The sequence below is a fragment of the Antennarius striatus genome, chromosome 8 (assembly GCF_040054535.1).
Source record: "Antennarius striatus isolate MH-2024 chromosome 8, ASM4005453v1, whole genome shotgun sequence".
NCBI lineage: Eukaryota > Metazoa > Chordata > Actinopteri > Lophiiformes > Antennariidae > Antennarius > Antennarius striatus.
Window position 1 is genome coordinate 4,832,603 of NC_090783.1, and position 6,000 is coordinate 4,838,602.

Here is a 6,000-nt window from a genome sequence, read left to right on the forward strand (position 1 = left end):
TATCATCAAATGTGCGCTCTTATGAGGGATGCTATTCAGGGAGTTGAATAACTCCACCAGTCATTAACGGCAACATCTGGAAGATGTTTCAATAAGAGTTCACAAATGACAAAAACCAAAATGAAAGAATGAATCCTTCCAGCAACATTCGGCTGACTGTATACTGAACACCGCTGCACCATAAAGCTCCTTGGTTGTCCAGAAGGCACATCAGTGAGACACACGGTTACTCTGGGTAACATTTCCCTTCATTACAACGGACGCAACAAGAAGAGTTATGTGGAGTAGGAACTACATTCATTCACCACTCTGTCAGTGAAAATACTCACTAGGGCACCGTGTGTGTATTAATCTGTGGCTGTAAATACAAGTATTTGACAGAAATTTTATAATTTACCCATGTTTGTCTAACTCATGCTACAAATCAATGCCTGGCTGTTTCTTTCAAAGAAAAACAAAGTATTTTTCAAAATCAGAACCATGTGTAGGAACCGTTGGGTATAAATCATATCATGTAACAACCTGTGAAATAAAATAGCGCAAACAGCCCATATCAATCATAATTATTGATAAATGGAGTGAACATCACAAATTGATTCACTTGACTGTAACATGATACACAGAGCTTTTAGATGATGATGGACATGTCAAATCTACACATACAAACAGCTGCAATGTTGCAGCTTCATGCGTGATGCAGCACCTTTTGTGGTTGCATTTGCTATGTGCTCTGTTGATTAACAGACCTGAGGGACTTCCTGCCCCCTTCATACTCCAAGACCTCCTTCGGAGTTTTTCTCCTCCAGCAAACTGGGCAGCAATTCCCCAGACCTTATAATCCTCCCTTGTATTCATGAATGAAGCACAGGGAACAATCCGTCAGAGGTTAGAGGGGAGAAGACACCATCTGGCAGTGATTCTGTCTCTGAAGACAATGACACATCATACGTGATGTTCCTTAAATGTGTATTTGTAAGTACAGAAACATGTTAAAAAACAAAACAAAACAACAACAACCATGATGAGCAATGATGACTCTGCTTGCAGAAATAGGAAGGAGTTTTAACCATTTCCATCCAATGACAGAAAAAAAAGCCATTTTCCTAATTCCAGGAGTTTAATGCATAAGTCTATTATGTTGAAGACACACCTTTAATGGACTCACATGTTAAAATAAATGTTTAATCATTCTGATTAGCTGTGATTCATGGGTTATGCATATCTAAGCACCACTCAACTCAACTAGCCTCTGGCACTAACTTGACCTTTGACCTGTATAATGGGCCACTCGTTTGGCCGTGGGGGGGTCAAAGGATAGTCCGAGGTCCATCTGTGTAGACAATTAAACTAGAGCGTTTGTTTTGAATTGAAGCTGAAAAGATTTAAGATGAAGCTTCAGCTAATGGGAAAATGTGAAGCATTGTATGAGTCAGTGGTAATAATTTATAATCAGGCATATTTTTTAATGGCTTAACTGCCTTCTCAGTCATCATTGAGTTGAGCTATTAGTATTGATCATTGAAAATGCCTTACGTAAGTGGTTATAATGCATAAATAAAAACTTCTGCATCGCCTGTGAGTTTACATTCGAAGCAAAGCATTGGCTTTCACTCACTGTGAATATTTATGACTGCAACTTTACTGTAAACCTGATGACATCAAGAAGAAGGAGCAAATAAGAAATATATGGATTTGTACATATTTATACATCATTTCACATTTTTCCTGAATGATCTCAAGAAAAAAAAAAAAAATTACACATCATAAACAATCTGTCATTTTCTTATGTCATCCTCTTATTCACACCTGTCTTGTATTCTCACTCTAGATTTCCAGTTGTCATTATCTGAGGCTGATGATTGAGATATCAGCTTCGCTCATCAGCTGACCACATGTAACCAATAGGACGGTGGCACACCTCCACTTCAAGCCTATTAAATCGTAGCTGTCGTTTCTCTCTGCACCTCCAGGTCATTTGTTATGGATACCTCTCCATCACAACACTGCTGCCAAATCCTTGTAGGTTAAACAACTTTAACATTCCATGTACTTCCTCATCCTCATTATTCTCAGCAGTACCATCAGTCACCACCACCAGACAGCTTTCTATCGCATTAAACATGGATATTTTGGTCTGTATTGAATTCAATGTATTTTTCAGTAATCTGTGCTTCCCCTGCAGCCGTCAATTTTTAAAATGCACTAATTGACAAACTAATTGACAAACAAACCCTGTGTTTCATAAACTGATCTGTGTCCGGTATTTTCATGCCCTTGTAAAATAGGAGGTTGGTAGGTAACCTCTCATCACTCATGCACCCAAGCTCGGTGTAGGAGGAGTAATGCTCTCCCATCAGCTGGTGTTTCCTGTGTTAAGATCAAAGCTGAGGAAATGGGTACATTTGGAGATACAGGTTGTTAGATGCAGACTTCACGCTTTTAAAACACTGTGTGTTTTGGATTTTTGGTGGATAGGTATCTCTGAAGCATTTATTCCACACCATAGTCCATGGAGACTCCACTAAAATATTATAAAAAGTTGTGATCATAGAGATGTCTGGTGAAATTTCACAAATTTCACCATAGCAAATAGCAGGACTGAAAACAAGCATGTCCCGACGTCATTAGCTCTATCAAATCCTGTGCTTGTTTGAGTAGATTTTTCTTCCAGATAAGGCTGCTGCTATGAGAAATGGCCAAGCTTGCAAAGCTGCAAATAAATTTGTGCCAACATATTGACATTGAACGGAAAAGCCGAAAGGAGAAGAACCCTATTGCTATTTTGTCATGTTGGGTGCTAATTTATTTGTTTCTTAAAATGTAGGATTTCTGAAAGCATCTAAACCATATCAGATAAAGTGATGATTACATCATCAGTAGGATGCCTGGACAAAAGCAAACACACAAACTGCCTCTTTGAGAGAAATGTTATCTTTAGGTCTGGTTTACAATTGAGATCGTACTCTTCAAAGATACTGCTAACCTTATAAAGCTCTCGTGTTACATAGCTCAACTGAAGACAATTTGATTATGTCTATTCCTGTTGAAGTAACAACATCAAAGAATCCATACTCTGACTCTAGTCTTTCATACCGCACAAACAACACAGACATCATAAACAACAAAAGGCCAAGCAGGATCAATGCCTTGGAAGTCATTTTACTACACCTTCATTATTAATATTTATTTATTTAAGGGTGAAATCAGGTGAAACATGCCATGGTGTGCTGAGACCATGAGGCAGAGATCAGTGGACTAGCATGAGAGGCTTCCTGTGGTTAGGGACCATCAGAGGAGGGTGGATAGCATGTTTGGAGGACTGGGATCACAGTACAGCCTACAGCCATACCTCCACTTCCATCTGGTGTTGTAGCCGCAGCGGCTGGGCTAATGACTCAGGCCTGCCGGCGCTCTGCTCAAATGTGCTCGTCATCAATATGTCTGTGGATGGACTTGAAAGTCCGGTCCAGCAGTCAATCCACCAATCTTCAAATTGATTTTTTGAGTGTATTTCATGTAACAATAGAATTATAGAACCCTGATGTATTTAGTCAAAATATTCTGTATTATCTAGCTCTTTTCAAAGGCACGTATGCAATCATTAGCAAAGTTGTATTTACTTTAAAATATATTTCAAAGGTTCATGCCACTGTTGATGTGGTGCACATGCACCACTGTGCATGTGCACTCATGAGTTATCATGCACATGCATGTATGCACACTTGCACACGCTGGCTCCAGTTGCTTTTATTTTTTTTACTTTGTTACGACGTATTTCTCTCTTATTTTTCATTATATAACTAATCTTACTATAGTTTATAATTTTAGAAACTCCAGAAATCCACTAAAATCACCCCTCAGAGTAATGAATGATTTTTCGTCTGTTACTTGTTATGTCTGCTTCTAACCTTTTATTACATAACATAACGTAATATTACATACATAAGGTGAGAAAATTAATTTACTACATATAAAGACTCCTGTTTCAGACTGAACTCTTGATTGATTTTGATTTTTTCACCATAAAAGCTTCTACCTGCAACAATAAAAGTGTCCATTCCTGTGGTGTTCGTCCAAGGTCTATTCTAGGTGCTCCATTATTTTCAGTTTACTTGTTACCTCTGGGTCACAAAACTTCCAGACACATTTACATAGATTTGATAATGATGCATGACATTTATGGTTGACTAACATCCAATCCTTCTAGATTCAAATCTTCCATCGTTGTCTGAAGCAAGACCAAAAACTGTTGCAGTACCAAATAGCCAGCTGACCAAAATAACATTTTCATTTTCTAACTTGTACCCTCAGTTCAGTTTCTCTTAGACCATAATAAGTTATACGATCCTGGCCCACCCATCGTCCAAATGATAAAAACAAGGAGAAATCGGTAGATAAATTCAAGAAAACCTCCTGTTCTAAACTTTCTCTACCATGTGAATAGTACTGCTGTGAGCTCCTTAAAAAAACACACAAACACACGTGAGAAGCCCCGAGATGACCTCCAACATATTGGGATGGGAGGTCACCTACTGGGAGCGTCTTTAATCAAAGACCTTGGTTGCTTAGCAGTTGGTCTAATATCCATAATCCCCATCCTCACTCCCTTTCTTTCCAAAGATCCCATTTCCCAGAGAGAGCACATGCAGTTTCATCAAGTATATCCAAGGAAAATAGTCACCCCTGTGACCTGCTGAGATTGTTGGAGCAGCCCCTTAAATTCTTGTGGGAGATCCCATTAGCCAAGCTCGGGATGATTCAATTAAACTAGGAAAACATCATTTGTGCCTGTTTTTGTGCGTATGTATAATTTTGCTTACCTTAGTTGGCTTAGCTGTCTGTGTGTCTGTTTAAACCACACTTTATTACATTCATGCGTCGTCTGCGTTCCAATAACTCCCTGACATATTTGATTGAGGGGAACAGAAGAAAGTTTGAAGTAGGTCTCTGGGGGAGTTTACAGGGAAACAAATAGAGGGATCATCTGTGGGTGTGTTTTTGTATGTGTGGTGGGCCATTGGTGAAATATTTAGAGACAGGAGACCCAGATGAGATCACAGCTGGTTTTAATCTGGTGAAAAAAATTCATCTTGTTCTCCCTCTGGTACAAAGCGGAGAATAGAATTTCTTTCTAGTCTCCACTTTGTAAAGAAATTCTAGAGATATGTCACCATATTACAGAGAAGCAAATAGGTTTGTTTTATGTTAAATCTATAAAAAAATAAAAGGTCTTTTCTCAACTCAGCACAGTTTTAGCCATCAACACGACACATACCTCCCCTTCACTGTTGATCCTCTCATCAGTTGTTTAAGACAGGAGCGTCTGCACCTCCTTCAGTAAGCGCTGCAATAAAAAAAAAGAGGTAGGTTGCATATAATAGAGCAGTGATGTCAATTAAAAGTCACAAAAGTCCAGTTATTAAAATGTCCTCTTGGTAAAAGGTCCGAACCCAAGTCCAGTTTGTATCTTGTAGGCGGCCGCTATGTCCACGTGTTCAGTTATTATCAATTTTCAATGCAGGATATTATTTAACTGAGTGCACAGCTAACTCTTTTACTATAAATATAAGTAGACGCAGAAAAATAAATTTAAAGCCTTTATGTAAGATTGAAGAACACACACAAACCTCTGAATTAAAAATGAAGTGCAAACAGGCCTGAACAACCCTTTTTTCTTGTAAATCAGAGGTCCCAGCCTAAAGAACTGATGGCCTACACTTCAAGTAAAAAAACATTAACATTTTCAGAAAGCATAAATAAAAAGTGGCTCTTCCAGGGGAAAAATGCGAACAGAACTTTCTTCGTTATAGAAAGAGGCATGAGAATGGCCTGCCAGTCATTTAAATCTTGGTTGGAATGGACTCAGTGACATTCTCATGCAGACAAGTAGCTGTTCATTGGTAAGTCTAGAACGGTACTTGGATTCTGGATGAGCAGGACGAGCTGCTGCCTTAGCAACTGAATGATTCCAGCCCTGCAGCTGACATCACTGAGATGCGA